This window comes from Acinonyx jubatus, chromosome E3 (genome assembly GCF_027475565.1).
Source record: "Acinonyx jubatus isolate Ajub_Pintada_27869175 chromosome E3, VMU_Ajub_asm_v1.0, whole genome shotgun sequence".
NCBI classification, from domain to species: Eukaryota; Metazoa; Chordata; class Mammalia; order Carnivora; family Felidae; genus Acinonyx; species Acinonyx jubatus.
Genome location: NC_069398.1, coordinates 28,278,066 through 28,294,772, shown reverse-complemented (window position 1 = coordinate 28,294,772; position 16,707 = coordinate 28,278,066). Strand labels below are relative to the sequence as shown.

At 51.9% G+C, this 16,707-nt stretch overlaps 1 protein-coding gene across 3 annotated transcripts in view; it reads left to right on the top strand.

Annotated features, from left to right (window-relative positions):
- The window catches only part of COL26A1 (collagen type XXVI alpha 1 chain), a 200,385-nt gene that overhangs the window by 35,438 nt on the left and 148,240 nt on the right, over positions 1-16,707 (top strand). The gene's annotated exons all lie outside the window — the stretch shown is intronic.

Below are 16,707 nucleotides of genomic sequence, written 5' to 3'. Positions count from 1 at the left end.
TCTAGAGCACACAACGTGCATTCGTCCCTTCCGTGTCTTTGGATCCTAAACCCCCTCCAGGGGTACCTATTACAGCGTTATCTTTCCTTCGGGTGAGGAAATGGAGCCCCAAGGGGAGGTCCCCAAGTTAGTGGCAACTCAGGACTGACCTTCTGTCTGCTTTCTCCCAATCCTGTCCTTTCTACCGAACCACTCTGCTTATTGTTATGGAGGAAGGCAAGAGACAGGTCCCAGCGACTTCTCCTTTGTGATATTTATTTACCAAACCCCGGAGAACTATTAAGATGAATCCTGGAAATGAATGTCTTATATAGCACCGGGGAAGCAGGGATGTTTTGTGCCGGGCAGGCTCTATGCTTAATGGCTGGGTAAGGCGAGACTCAGGAAAGCGCGCGCGCACGCGCACACACACACACACACACACACACACACACACACACAAAGTGCTTCTGGAAAACTTTGCATACAATTTTATTTCCCTCATTTTGTTTGGAAATACTTACCCATGGCTTCTATTAGTATTATTCTCCAGACACCCACAGTAGTGTGGGCTCTGCACTCATCCCCCGCATATGAGGATAGTCTGAAAAAAACAAGCTTTTCAAGTTGTAGAGTGATCTGTATAACATGATCTCATTTATGAAAAAACATTCTGGTTTATGGGGATGTATGCCCAGAAAAAAATGCATAGGCAAACATTTCCTACAGTTACCTATTGGGAGAGTCCAGAGGTCGGAGGGCAGGGGTGGAAGGTGGGTGGGCTTCCATTTTCTCCCTTGGTGTCCCGGTGTCCTGTTTGCATCTCTTACAAGAAGCATACATTCCTGTGTTATTTTTGCAATTAAAAAGTGTGGGAAGGAAAAGAAAAAGAAAAGAAAAGCTTCCGCATGGTGAAACATGCATGCTGAGAAGAGCCAGAGGTGAGGTCCCTGAAGGAAGTGAGTGGATGGGGACGGATGCTCTGGCGTTTGGTGGGGTGCGACTTGGGGACCGCCACAGAAACTTGGAAGGGACTGTTTTAGCGTAAATAAAAAGAGGCCCAAACAATTGTGGTAATCTTCCAGAACTCTTTCTACCAGGATGGGAGCCGGGAGAAGGTATAATTAGGTTCAGGAAGGATCTGGATGAAGCTGTGGAAAATGGATTCCTAAATAGGATACTAGGAGGTGTTAAGGAGGCTCGGGGCAGGTTCCAGATGCTGGAGATTGATGTCCAGAGCGCCACTGAGCTCCACTATGCAAAGTCCCGCGTGGGCATGGCAGGCTTGAGCTGGATGGTGTCGTACGTTCCTGGGTCTCGTGAGCGATCAGTCACAGGTGGCCTGCGTCCTTGAAATTCAAGAGCCCCAGAAGCAGAGGGCTTGGAGACGACGTTTGGCACGGCGCCCTTCGCAGCCTTGGCCTCCGCTTTGCCTCCGTATGTGTGTTGACAGTGGCTTGGTCTCAGCCTACGGGCCAAGTGACAGAGCTGTTTCTGACAAATAGTCTCCCTTCAGTTCATGGTATTGCTCCTGTTGGCATCCGAGTTTTGGATGTGGTCTGTGTTTTCCTTGTTGGGCGTGCGTGCGCAGCAGATTGCTGCGCCCACCCTTCTGGGCCTGGGCCTGGGCCTGTCTGGGTCTGACATGTGCTGGGGGCATCTTGCCCAAACCGGGGTGCTCTGCTCTGGTCGCCTCTGTCAGAAGCCCAGGGTGGACCCCTCTGTGGAAGCAACTTTGGCAAAAACGAAGAAGACCCCACTTCCTCAGAGGGCTGTTTCCAGAAGAATCTAGCAACCCTGCATATGGGCCACCAATGGTTTTTGCTGGCCAGAGAGCCGTTCAGTTGCCAAATGAAAGCTGAAGGGAACTGCGGCACCCGTGGACGTGCAGGGCCGCACTAAGAACTGAGCCCCCGGGGCGCCTGGATGGCTCAGGGCGTCAAGGGTCTGAGCGGCTCGGGTCCTGATCTCACAGCTCATGAGTTCGAGCCCCGCGTCGGGCTCTCCGCTCTCAGTACAGAGCCTGCTTGGGATTCTTTCTCTTTGTCTCTTTCTGGCTCATGCTCTCTCTCTCTTTCTCTCTCTCCCTCTCAAAATAAATAAATAAACTTAAAAAAAAAACTTAATAAAACTTAAACATAAAAGAACTGAGCCCCCAATGCCCCCCCCCCCACCGTTTTTGATTCTACCCTCGTAAGTAGAATACATTTGTGAAACTCTTTAAAGCATGCAAGTTTCGCTCACTCCCCTTTCTCTTTCCCTCCTTCCCTCCCTCCCTCCTCTACCACAGATGTTTACTGGGGGGTCTTGTCCCTTGTCTCCTCCTCCCTTCTATATCTGACCCTAAAGGGGCCAGAGCAGCTGCGAGTGATCAGGGCACAAGGATGAGACCAGAGAAGGGCCCCACGGCCTATCTGTATTGTGCATCTAGTGGAGGGAGACGTTTGAATTTGGTTAAAGGTAAAAAGCTTTAATATTGATTCTTGGTGTGGATGTGTTCTTCTGACTAGGAGAAACCAGAGGAGATGTGGGATGTGCCTAGATTTCAGCAGAGGAAGGAATGAATGCGTCCAGAGAGTGGGTTCGTGGGGCAGGGGACAAAAGACAAAGTTGTTTTTGGCTTCTCCCCTGAAGAAGAACGCGCATTCCAGAAACCACTTCCCCCTGTGTAGGGCCCAAGGCGTGAGAGCAAATGGAGCCCAGGTGCCGTAAGGCCACATGTCTACATGCTATGACTCAGGCTAACGGATGCTCTGTAAGTGGTTTCTGTCCGCCACCCTTGGTGAGTGTACCTTCTCAATGACCTGGAAAGCCAGGTCAATGAGGAATTCATAGATGCCATAGAATTCTGTTCCAGAAATGGAGTGAGGGGCCTTATGGGCCCTTCGAGCTGCGTGTCCTTCAAGTTCACTCCACACCCGTGGCCTAGAAGTGGGCATACAGGCTGCGGGGTCTGTCCCAGAGGATGGCCCGGATGGGCACACCCTCTTGGTCCCACAGCCTTGTCATCCGGCAGGAGGGCCACGGCCAGAGGAGGCCAGAGCGGGGTCCTGTCAAGTGCAAGGCCCAGGGCAGGTCCAAGTCCAGGGCCACGACCCGTCCCCTAGGGGCTCTGCCCCTAATTCACGATATGGACTTGTGCGTGTTACTGAACCTGCCCGAGCCCGTGTCCCGGTCTGCACGATGAGGACGGCATGGAGACAGGACTCAGGGCATGAGGCTCGCCGGGAGGCCGTGTGTGCGAGGCGCCGAGAGCAGGAAGGGTGCTCAGAGGCTGGGTTTGCAGAACAGAACTGACCGCACTTGGCCGTCCCCACCGCGGTCAGGAAGAGAGTCGGAGCTGCTCAGCCATGCGTGCAGGCCTTTGTCCTCTGGCCCCCTGGCCCCTGTGCCGTGGGCCGCCCCTCACCCTCCAGCCCTGCCGAGCGGCTGCTCCTGTGGGTCATCCAGCGTTTGGGGTGCTGTCGTTCCAGGTCACACCTTTTATAAAAAAAAAATTATTTTTAAATCTTTATTTATTTTTGAGAGAGAGAGAGAGAGGGAGACGCAGAATCCGAAGCAGGCTCCAGGCTCCGAGCTGTCGGCACAGAGCCCGACGCGGGGCCCGAACCCACAAACCGCGAGATCATGACCTGAGCCGAAGTCGGACGCTTGACCGACGGAGCCACCCAGGCACCCCTCCTGGTTGCGCCTTTAATGACGCGGATACTGGCTGACGGCCTGTTTCATCCTTGTGGCTTTACCTGTGTGAGGCCGTCCTTCTCCCCACACCCCTCGAGGCTGCCCCACTCCCCTCCTCTCCCCCATTCTGCCACAATTCTGGGCACCCGGATGTCCAGGTGTGACTCACCAATGCCCCGTGTTACTCTAAGCCTCTCCCTCCCCTCCCCTTCACCTTAGCCGCTATCCTTGGCCTTGCCGGTGTCTGAGTTCCCCGCAGGAACCTCACACCTCGGTGTCTCGGTATCATAAATTCTGGACTCAGGTTCTTCCACCCCACCCCTCACTCACGCAGCTGAGCCCTCCTTTGCTCACTCCGTCTTCTCTTAGCCTGATCACTTGTCCCATCTTTGTGGCCTTCCAACCTCCAATTTCCTGTCCCCTTGACCCTCCCTCCCAGCTGCCTAGAAAGGCGCGCCCCTCCCCGCCCAGAGGATCCTCCAGCCTTCTTCTGGAGGGTCAGGAGGGCTGTCCATCCACGTTAGCGACGTTATTGCGCCTCGGTAGTGGTGATGGGGTCTGGCATCGGGGCTTCCTGTCTCTCTGCCCAGGAACTGGCTGTGTGTGGCCAGCCCTGTGATGGCGAGGCTGTGTGGCATCGTCCGTGACCAACTTAGCGACTGCCTGGTGGGGCCCGTTTTAGTTCTACAAGGATCTGTCTTCCTCTTCCGTGCCGCTGCCCAATGGACCTTTCTCTTGCTCTCCTCTGTAAAGCCCTTTGGTCGCCCACCATCTCCTGCCTCAGCTTGACAGACAAGTTTCAGTTCTTAGGTCAACTCTTAGTGACTGGTAGGAGCTGCCCCGGCCAGTGGGTTAAGGAGGATTCCGAGGTGGAGTCTGGGCTCTGTGAAGAGGACCATGACAACTGAGTGATGTCACCGTGGCTGTGGGGCAGGAAAGTGGAGGCAGGTGTGATGTATTGGGCAGCCTTGGCCTTTATGATAGAACCCACCGTCTCCGATGTCACGTATAAAGGCTGCCTTCAAATCAATGTTTTTAAGTTTATTTATTTGAGAGAGAGAGAGAGAACAAGCAGGGGAGGGGCAGAGAGAGAGGGAGAGAGAATCGCAAGCAGGCTCTGCACTGTCGGCAGAGAGCCCGATGTGGGGCTCGAACCCACAAACTGTGAGGTCGTGATCTGAGCTGGAACTGAGGGGGACACTTACTTAACCGACTGTGCCACCCAGATGCTCCTAAAGTCTGACTTTTTAAAGCCCATCTTTTGTCCTCTATGCCAGCTACATCGTATTAGTTATTTCTGTTTCCTTGCATCTGCTGTTTGATTTGCTTGTGGTGCCCTCCCATGAGCACTTATAATATTCTGCATATGTCTGTCTCAAGGTCTCTCAACCTTGGTACCCTTGACACTGTGGACCGGGTAACCTTGTCGTGCAGCCGTCCTGTGTGTCGCAGGATGTCCTGGCCTCTCCCCACTGAACACCAGGAGCATAGCCTTGCCCCCAACTCGAACAACCGAAAAACGTCTCCTGACCCGGCCAGATGTCCCCTAGGGGACAAAATCACACCCAGCTGGAACCGCTGTTCTCTCTGAACTTGAACATTTTGAATTGGGGGACATTTAAAAATATGGTATTTAGGGGCGCCTGGGTGGCTCAGTCTGTTGAGCTCCCGACTCTTGATTTTGGCTCAAGCCGTGATCCTAGGGTTGTGGGATCAAGCCCTGCATAGGGCTTTGCGTTGACAGCATGGAGCCTGCTTGGGATTCTCTCGCTCTCCCTCTGCCCCCTCCCCTACTCTTTCTCTCTCTCTCTCAAAAAAGAGAAAACAATACATGAAAATAAAAATATGATATCTAAAATTTTTTTCTGTGGAAGCTGTCGAACCTATACACAAGTAGGCAGCAAAATAAGTCCCTGTCTACCCTCACTGGGCTTTGTTAACTGTTGCATTTTGCCACACTTACCCGGTTCCCTTCTTCCCGCCCAACACACACACACACACACACACACACACACACACACACACACATTCTGTTTGTGTGTGTGAAGCATTTTACAGTTTTACACCCTCAGATCAAATGCCCTTGGGGCATTTGAAAGCAAATCCCAGGCTCACGTCCATTTTACTTGTAATATTCTGTATACACTACCATGCCAACGTTTAACAGACTTACAGTCATTCCTTATTCATATTACTGTTCCTTCTTCTTATTGGATCCCAAATCCAATCCACATTCAAATTTTCTCCAATTGTCCAGAAAGTGTTTCTTTATTGTTAGTTTGTTCAGATCCGGATCTACTCATGGTCTGCTGTGGTTCTTGTGCCTTTTTAGTCTCTCCTACTCTCTGTAGGAAAGTCCTCTCTCCTTGACAAGAATGCTTTTCCCCCTCAAGCCATTGACTTGTCAGAAGGCCGGTTGTCCAGATTTGGCTGATTGCTTCCAAGTGGTGTCATTGATTTGATCTTCTACTGCCTGTGTTTGTTCTATATTGGAGATTAGATGTAAAGGTTTGATTATATTTAGGATCTCTTTTTGGGGGGGAGGCAAGAGTGCTTCATAGTTGGTCCAGTATGTCATGTCATGTCATATGATATCATATGTTATGATATCATATCATATCATATCATATCATGTCATGTCATATCAGTCAGGGGGTGTTACGAACTGAGTATTTTTGTCCCCTCAAAATTCCTATGGTGAAGCCCTGTCCTCAATATGATGGCATTTGGAGGTAGGCCTTCTGGAAGCAATTAGGTTTAGATGAAGTCATGAGGTTGGGGTCCCCATGATGGCACTCCTGTCCTTATAAGAAAGGGAAGGGAGTGGCGCCTGGGTGGTTCAGTCGGTTGAGCGTCTGACTTGGGCTCTGGTCATGATCTCGCGGTTCATGGGTTTGAGCCCCGTCGGGCTCTGTGCTGACAGCTCAGAGCCTGGAGCCTGCTTCGGATTCCGTGTCTCCCTCTCTCTCTGACCCTCCACTGCTCACGCTCTGTCTCTCTGTCTCTCTGAAATAAATAAACATTAAAATTTTTTTTTTAAAAAAGAAAGAAAGGGAAGAGAGAGAGCAGAGTACGTGCACACACACACACTCTCTCTCTTTCTCTCTGCCACGTGAAGACACGGTGAACGGGCAGCCTTCCTGCCAGCCTGGAAGAGGCTCTTCCCAGGAACGGAACCTGCTGGCACTTTCGTCCTGGACTTGCCAGCCTCCATATCTGTGAGAAAGAAACATTTAAGCCACTCAGCCTAGGATGTATTTTGCGATGGTGCCCCAGGCTAATACAGGAGGACATGACTTTTTTTTCCCTGGAAATCCGGGTGTTTGACATTCACCAAAATAACCACTGTCTGCAGGTTTCTTCTTCTCTTCTCTCTGCAATTTATTTCTTGAAGAAACCGGGCCTGGTCGAGGTTTCCTTGTTCAGGATTTTGTTGAGAGAGAGAGTGAGAGAGCGCATGCTTGTGCACGCATATGTGAGCAAGGGCACGTGTATGGGGGAGGGACAGAGAGAGAGAGAGAGAGAGAGAGAGAGGGAGAAAATCTCAAGACGGCTCCCAACACCCAGCGCGGAGCCCGGTGTGGGGCTCGGTCCTATGTCCCTGGGATCATAACCTGAGCCAGAATCCAGAGTCGGATGCTCAACAGACTGAGCCACCCAGGTGCCTCTTCTTGTTCGGGATTTTGTCGATTATATCCTCATGGTGCCTGTTACCACGTTCCTCTGTCCTTGGTATTTCCAGAATATTGGAAATTAAACAGAAGCTTGAGTAGATTTTGGTTCTGTCTCCTTCTCTTCCTTATTGTTATTGTTTGGGCAAAATTACCTCTTTGGTTGTGTAGTATTCTTCCGTCAACAATTGTATTAAGAATCACACACCATCTGGTAGTTTCTTTTTCTCTTGTGATGTTAGCAGGTTTTGATAACCGTTGTCTTCATCACTGTTCGTTAAGGGCTGCATTATTTTTGAGAGAGAGATTGTGTGTGCACCCCAGTGGGGGAGGTGCACAGAGAGAGAGGGGGACAGAGGATCTAAAGCAGGCTCTGCGCTGAGAGTGGAGAGGCTGACGTGGGGCTCGAACTCACGAACTGTGAGATCAGGACCTGAGCTGAAGTCAGACGCTCAACTGACTGAGCCACCCAGGCGCCCCCCAGATGTATCCTATTTTAATGCTGACGTGGCTTTTTCATTTAATTACTGGAATACTTGTGTGATTTCCCCCTTCTCTACTATATGTAGATAGTCATATTTTGAAATTTTTTTTTTGTAAATTCGTTTTTAATGTTTATTTATTCTTGAGACAGAGACAGCGTGAACAGGGGAGGGGCAGAGAGAGACGGAGACACAGAATCTGAAGCAGCCTCCAGGCTCGGAGCTGTCAGCACAGAGCCCGACATGGGGCCCAAACTCGTGAACTGCGAGATCCTGACCTGAGCCGAGGTCAGACACTCAACCGACTGAGCCACCCAGGCTGCCCTCCTGCATTCATGTTTACAGCTCCATAGTTCTGCGTTGTGTGGATCACTTTGCTTATTCACTTTGCCCTTTACTGGTAGACATTGTGTTGTTCTGATCCTTTGTGTCGCATGTAACGCCCTGTTACATGTCATTGTGCGTCATTCATTTTGTATTTTTGCAAATGGATCTTTTTTAAAAAGCTGATTTATTTTGAGAGAGAGAGAGAGTAAGTGGGTTAGCAGAGAGAGAGAGAGAGAGAGAGAGAGAGAGGAAAGAGAGAATCCCAAGCAGGCTCCACACTGTCAGCATAGAGCCCCATGCGGGGCTCAAGCTCATGAACCGTGAGATCATGACCTGAGCCGAAATCAAGAGCCGGATGCTTAACCAACTGAGCCCCCCTGGACGCCTGCAAATGCATCTTTAGGATGTGTTTTTACAAGTGGGTTTTCTGGGTTAAAGGGTGAATGTGTGCATACTTCTGATAGTGTCAAACTTCCTGCCAAAGGAATTATACCATTTTGCCTCCTAATGAACAGTTTTTTCCTTGGGATACATTTTGTTTGTTTGTTTTAATTTTTTTTAATGTTTATTTTTTTGACAGAGAGAGACAGAGCATGAGCGGGGGAGGGGCAGAGAGAGAGGGAGACACAGAATCCGAAGCGGGCTCCAGGCTCTGAACTGTCAGCACAGAGCCCGACTCGGGGCTTGAACCCACAGACTGCGAGATCATGACCTGAGTTGAAGTCAGATGCTCAACCGACTGAGCCACCCAGGCGCCTCTGTTTTAATTTTTTCAATGTTTATTTATTTTGGAGAGAAAGAGCACGAGCAGGGGAGGGACAGAGAGAGAGGGAGACGCAGAATCCGAAGCGGGCTCCAGGTTCCAAGCCGTCAGCACAGAGCCCAACATGGGGCTTGAACCCACGAACCGCGTGATCATGACCTGAGCTGAAGTCAGACGTTTAACTGACTGAGCCACCCAGGCGCCCCCTTTGGGGTACATTTTGAAGAGCTAATTTAGTGATTCTGGGACAAAGTGGCCCTGTGGGGATGTGAGGGGACTTCCCTGGCCTACGCCACCCGCAAGCCTGGCCCACCCCTCGCGTTTGCGGGGTGCTGATGAAAGCCCTCACACCATATGTCTAAGTATTTATAAGTCGTAAATCAAGCTTACTAACTGTTAAATAAAATCTGTTGTGTTATCGACCTTGACAGACCTACCCTCCCAATGACCTGGGGATGGGGGTGAGGCTCATATTTAGAACTCTTAGCCTCCTTGAGTTTTATGCTGGAATTCAGCGGTTCGGGGAGATCCACCTTTCACTTCTCTCCTTGTTCCGCCCGACACCTTGCCCCTGGTGCGGCCTCACGCACCCACTGTGGGCACTTGAGTCTAGCCCAGGACCTCTCACCCTGCCCTACCAACCGCCACTTGGCCACACTTCATGCCCGAGTGTGTCTAGCTGTGGGGGAGGGAATCCCAGGCCCCAGGTACCTGCACTTGGTCTGCGAGGGTGCCTGTGGTTTTGGGGACGATGTCCCTTTGGGCCCACAGCCTCCTTGCCCTATGGGGAGGGGTGTGGCCGGAGGCAGGCCAGATGCAGGCCCCGGAAAGCACAGTGCCCAGGGTGGGTCTCCCGTTGTTTAGGTTTAAGACAGGTCCGTGTCAACGTTACCTCTGGCAAGATACAGAGTGACTTTCCACAGGTACGTCCCGGTTCTTCAGAATTAGATGGCCTTTCCCCGCATGTCCCCATTCCAGAAGGCTCCATCACAATGACAGAGTTAAGCTGTCTGTGTCCACGCGTTCCCTTCTAGTATCTTCCCTGCTGGACCTCTTCATCCCCCGTTAGACTGTAGGGGCCGAGGGGGACGTCACCCACCTGTGAGAGAGGCCCGAGAAGAAAGAGAAAAAGCTTTGTAATGTCGTACCTTGCCCGGCATGTGTTCCCCATCTTTTGGAGTGAGGGGCCCCGCATTTTCCTCTTGCCTGTGCTCCAAAGTTGTTTAGACGGTCTTGCTCCCATGTTTCAGGTGTCGCGTCCCCTAAACCACAGGGCAGTGGCCTGCCGATCATGATGCACTGAGGAGGTAAAAGGATCGGCCATCCAGACCTATCCATGACTCGGACAATCTGGGGCCTGGAGATCGGGATTTCAGTGGCCTCCCCCGGGGTCTTTCGTGCAGCCAGGTTTAGGAAGCCCTGCATGGAGAATAGCGTTTTTTAAGATTCTTTCATCACGACCGATAACAAGAAATACCCTTCCTGTGGTGACCGAGCCCCTTGCTTGTGTGCGCACTCGCCTGAAACGTACGTCTGAAACAAGTTTCACGGAATAATGCTTACCGTTACCATATGTGGTATTCTCTTTTTTATTGTATTCTATCGAGTTCATAAAAAAAAGTGCTTGCCAAGACTCAGAAAATTGATTCCACAGCCCCTCTGTGTTAAGACCTGCCTGGGAGACCCACTGCCCTGGGGGAGTGTGGGAATCTCTTTGCTTTCCCCGCTCCCCCCCATTCCCATGCCTGGCCCTCCCGCCTCTGACTCTGAAGTCCCTTTTCGGTTTCAGCCTAGGTGGAGTGCTTGGTGTGTCCCCTCTTTAACCCAAAAGCCTCCCCCAAACCTTACTCCATTCTATTATGGGGCAGCCACAAAGGCCTTCCCTTCGGGAAGCTTTCCCGGACTGACCTCCCCGCTCTGTGGGCAGCTCTCTGTGCCTCTTGGATCTGTGATTGTGGTTTTCACCCTGAGAACTCACTTCCCGCTTTCCTTCCCTGTGGATGGAATCATTTTTCCTCCCTGTTTCCTCCCTAGCGGGGCCCTGGCCAGTCCACCTGGGACCTGGATGCACAAGCCGGCCCTGCCCACCCACCCCCACCTCCTTGGGAGTGTGAACTTACCTAACCGGGCATTCAGCCACCTGACCATCACTGAGCCCTGTAGGTGGGCTGGAGCTGGGGACTGAAATGTGGGGGCAGGGGCACACTGCCGGGGGGGGGGTGCTGGCACTCTGGGGAGTGAACGATCACATCTGGGAGGCCTTGAATCTGTGACTGGATCACAAGGACCCCGGTACTTTACCTTCAGGAAGTTACTGTTTTGCGTGCTTGGTGCTGGAGGCTGCGGGGTGATCGGTGATCGGCCGGGCCTCTGCCCTTGATGAGCTCAGAAACTGGTGGCGCTCAGACCCCAGAGCAAGGGTGGTATTTGCTACCTCGTGGGTGTGTGCGGAATGTGACGGGCAGGCAAGGGGCATAGGAGCGATCACTTGTCTAGGGGAGTTTGGGCATGTGTAAGTGTGGGCATCTTTGTGCCTCAGTTTTGTCCTCTGTAAAATGGGGATGATTATGGTGTTTACTTCATAAAGCTTGTTTTGAGAGAGAGAGAGAGAGAGAGACGTGGTAGGGGCAGAGAGAGAGGGAGAGGGAGAGGGAGAATCCCAAGCAGGCTCCCCACTGGCAGCACAGAGCCTGACGTGGGGCTTGAACTCATGAACCACGAGACCATGACCTGAGCTGAAACCAAGAGTCAGGTGCTTAACTCACTGAGCCACCCAGGTGCCCCGAAGTGGGTCTTGTAGGATGAATAGGAGTCTTCTTGGCAATGACAGGGGAGGGCATTTTGGGCGGGCATTTTGGGAGGACGAAAGAGCCGTGTGAAGGCTGGGAGGCGGGACTGTGGTTTTATATGGTGAGTACAGGTGAGTTCAGAAGGGCTGGACGGGCCAGGCCTTTGGAGCCTGAGTGCAAAGCCTCCTTCCTGCCACCCTGAGGAGCTTGGGTTTTATGTCTAAACATGGTTACGGTGGCCCTTGTGCTAGCTTTGCTGGTGGGAGGGGAGCCAGCTAACAGACCCGTGTCGGCAGCTCCTGGCCGCTTTGTGGGCTGCTGATAGGCCGGGGCAGGTTGACGACCAGGGCTCCCGGCCCTGCCCGGGGCCCGGGGATGTTGCGGGCCGGCTGCTTTGCTCCTTAGAACGTTGCAAGGATCACAGTCTTTTCTCAGCTTTGAAAAGGCAGCAAAGCATGCCGTTCACGCACCTTTCGTTTTAATAAAATACTTGCGTGTTTTTCCTCCATGGGGTTTTCGTGACGCTTGCACGCGTCAGGATTCAGTGGCTGCCTGTTGAGCGAATGAAAGAACAAAGGCCTTGACCTCTCTCCTCTGGGAAACTGAGGCCGTGACCTCTGCCCTCCTGCAGGTCTGTCGTGCTGAGGGGTCCAGGAAGGAGGTCTGCCCTTTGTGCCCAGAGCAGGTCAGCTCTGGAAGCCACATTGAAAGGAGCCACGGAGGCCATCAGCTTGAGGGGGTCCTGCTTCTTCCTTTGAAGTGGAAATGGATGCAGAAGGGGGACTTTTCCTGAAAATCACACGGAATGGCCTCTACGTAAATATCTGGTGAAGATTTTTCCTGAGGCCCCAGGGTTTTCTGAGTCTCGCTCTCCTCTCCTCTCCCCACCCCCAGCTTGTCTGTTATTTTAACATCCATTCCCAGAGAAACAATTCCTATGGCAATCAGAACCTACTCCAGGCTTCTCTTGGCTTGAACCGGCCAACACTTCATTGCCGCTTCGAGAGTGTATGAGCTGGAGCCTGACCAGCTCCGCCTGGGGCAGGGAAGAGAGGAACAATAACTAAGTTAGAGGATTTTTGGGAATCCTGCAGCCAATCCTAAGGAAGTAGACACAAGGCACACTGTTCTCACTGAGGAGTCCAGGGTCCCCAGCCTCTCCTGCCCGGTCTTCCTTTTTCTTGCCTCCCAGAAACCAGGGCGTGGATGGATGTTTCTTCGGGGGCCTGTACGAGACCACCTTGAAAGGAGCTGGACCCAGTCCAGGTTAATTCTGTAACGCTCGGGATGGGGTGGGGTGTAGAGAGGCAGGACCCCACCTCCTCCGCCTCTCCATCCGCCTCACCCCTCGGCTGCCTCCAGAGTGCTGTGTGGACTGTGGAAAGCTGACCTTTGCCAGCTGACCTTTGCCGGCTCCCCGGTGCCCCGTAGTGACATTTCCGGAGCTCATTCTGTCGGATGTTAATGGGAGTCACAAGAAACAGTTTGGGAAGTGCTTGCGAACCAAGCTGGAGAGTTTCCCTAATAAAGAAGGAGGGTGTGAATCCTGGCGCTGGGTGGCCCTGATCGAGTCACCTGACCTCTCTCCTCATCTGCAAAAGGGGGCTGATCTTTGTCTTTATTTCATCCTGTCGTTCGGGGCTTACACGAGCTAACGTTAATAAAGCGCTTAGGACAATATCTAGTAAACACTCTTTGCGACCTCGAGCGATGATAAAGGCTTTCGCAGACTGAGCAGGGTGCCAGTGAGCCTTGCAAAGCTTGGAAAATGCGGTTTCACAGACACCGAGGCTACCGACTCCTTTTCTGGGGAGAGTTTTGGTTGGATGGTGTTCCAGACAACATGCTCTGGAAACGCTGGCCTAGTGGGTCAAGGTTAATGCCTCAGCGGTTTACAGTGCCTTTTGCCCTTTGGGAGCTGGTCTTAAGCAATATCACCAGGGGCATTTCTGACCTCACCCTGCAGTGGCCTGCCCTGGTGCTGCTGGGGAGCCAGGGCAGTACAGGAGCAAGGGTCCTGTCGTTTCCCATATCCCTGAGGACGCTGCTTGGGTTTTCAAGGCCTTGAGTGAGGGGTGGGGGCTGGTCCACACTCGCAGCTGAACCCACCAGCCACTTGGGGGCTGAGCATACAGGGTTGCCCCCAGGACATGATGGGGGAGCACGTTGGAGGGTCTGGGGGCCCTGAGATGCCCGTAAGGGCCCGGAGATTCTGATGAGTTTCCTGTCCTGGAGATTGAGACCCTGTTAGGCCCCCAGATTGGGGGACAGGGCTTCTTTGGACCTGTCATGATTGGCTGGGGGACACACAGCCGGGCCGGCCCTTCCTTTCATTGACTCGGTGCCTCCAGAGTAACATGAAACTAATAGGATTGGGTGAGATCAAACAAGGAAGTGTGTTTGTTAAAGATGCAGACTAGTTGTAATGCAGCGCGCTCCTGCCCCCCGGAACGAGGGCCCCACCAGACGACTTCGACCTCTCTGAGCAAGAATGGGGGTTCGCCAGCACTTGCGGGAAGTTGGGTGTTTGCTCTGTGTGCGTGTGTGTATGTGCGTGTGCGTGTTACTTGTACCCGTGACTGGCTGCAGCTTGCAGCCCAAACATTTTATGTTTCTGTTTGCACATATCTGGTCCCCTGCCCCCTTCCTTGTTATGGAAGAGCAGGGACTGTGTGGCATTTGCCGAGGCCCCCCCCCCCCCCCAGTTCCTGCCACTCAGGAGGCCCAGCAGCGGGTCTGCCCTGCTTGGAGCCACCGTCAAAGGCTTAGAGTTCCATCTCTCCCTGGGGAGCAGCTCTGGAGCCAGGCCCATGCAGGCTGGCCGCTGACCTTGCCCGCCCTGCGGGGCCCCGGAGGCGCCAGAGCCTGCGTGCACCCGGCTAGCTCGGGAAGCCTGTGCGCAGAAAGTGACAGTTTCCTTCTGATTTGGCTCCGGCTGTCTGCGCCCAGGCCCGTTGCCTCTGGCATCTGACATTTTTGTCATTCCTGCTGCCCTGGAAGGGCTTATTTGGGGAATCAGCATTTTTCCTCTTCCTGCGCCTGCCTCTGTGATTGATTCGGCCACACGGGCTGACTCCGGTTCCGAGAAGGCTCGGCCTGCCTGGGCACCCGCCGTTTCTGCAGTGTTGGAATCCCGGGCCTCTCCGGGGTTTTCCAGGCTCTTTCTCTCTTGTGTCCCATGGCTGACGATGACAGTAAGCTCGGACCCTGAATCTCTTCATTCCGGAGCTTGGAACACATACGTGTGCCTTCCTGGAGACACAGCTGAGCTTAGGGGAGAGACCCCTTCACCTGCTCCTTGTCTCTCTGAGTCCTCTGCTCCCCGCCAGCTGCCTTTGACCTCAGACTGCTTCCTGCTCTCAGCATCTCTGCATCTCTTGGCCTAACTAACAATCGCCCAAAGCTCGGAGCTGCGCTTAAACATCACATCTTCAGGAAACCTTTTGCTGTCCCCAGAAGAAAGGCCAGGCCTTTCTGTTAAATGCCCTTGGGGCTTGCCCTCATACTTAGGAGCTCATGATAACTCTCAGTCCATCCTCTACTTAATTGGTTGGTAATTAGTTAATAGTTGTCTACACTGAGACTGTGAGTTTTTGGAGGGCGGAGGATGCGTCTGTCTTGTTTGGGGCCGTATCTCTAGGTTCTTGCAGAGAGTATCCCGCAAAAGGACTAATGCTTTGCAAGCTGTATTAGCTTTCTGTTGCTGCTGTTAACAAATGACCGCAAACACTGTGGCTTGAAACAATACACAGATTTATTATCTTATATTTCTCGAGTCAGAAGTCCGAAATGGGTCTCACTGGGCTGAAAGAGCTTCGAAGGACTGGTCCTCCTGGAGGCTCCAGGGGAGCATCCATTTCCTTGCTTTCTCCAGCTTCTGGGGGTTGCCTGCGTTACGTGACGGGTAGGTCCTTCCTCTGTCTTCAAAGGGCACCCTCCACCCTCTTTTTCCAACATTTCCTGCCTCCCTGACTCTGATTTTCATTTTATAAGGACCCTTGTGGTTAGGTTGGGCACAGTGGATTATCCAAGATCATCTCCCCACCTCAAGAACCTGCCAAGTCCCTTTAACCGTGTAAGATAACATATTCGCAGGGCTTAGGATGAGGACATCTTTGGGAGGGTCATTATTTAGCCCACTACACAAGCAGAAATGAAGAGGGAAAGGCACACCAGATAGATATTTGGGTCCTTGGAGAGTTCGGTTAATCCTGGATTTCAAACAGTGTTAATACTGAAAGTGGTTTCGGGCATCAAAAGCCTGTTAAGACTCAACCTTGCATGAAGAGTCATCATAAGGGCACGGCCTTCCCCACCCCAAGGTTTTATGTAGGCTGTGAGTTCGGGATTTGATTTTAGTTTCTCTTCCAAACCTCCCCTTATGCTTCTGTTGAATAATCCACCCTTTCTTAACAATTCAAAATACCACTTTTATCATATACTAAATTTCCCGGTATAGGCAGCTCTTTTTCTGAACCCTTAATCTGATCTGGTGCCCAAACCACACCATTTTAATCACTGTATCCTTATTGTGTGTCTTGTTAGCTGATAGAGCACTTCCTCCTTCACTGTTCATCTGTATCAAAAATATTCTTCACTGTTCTTGGGCTTTTTTTTTTTTTCCTTTGGGGTGAATTTTATAACCATTTTTTCTAGTTCTGTACAACATGCTGCTGGGATTTTGATCTAGGTTGTGTTGGCGGATTCATAGAATTCGACGTTTATGATATTGTGCGTTTTTTCAGGAACGAGGTCTACGGCTCCATTTATCTAGATCTTCTTATGTTTATTCTTAGGCGTCTTACAGTTTTCATTGCGATCGTGAATGAGTTCTTTTTGTTCCTTGACATTTATAAATGTTTATGTCTGGCAAATAGGAAAGCTGTTGATTTGGGGCATGTTGGTTTTATATCCAGTTACCTTCATGCATGAAAAAACTATATATATTTTAATGGTTTTTCAGGTGGTTCTCTGAGGTTTTGAGGTAGAGAGTCCTAGGGTCTCCCAGTGTGTGT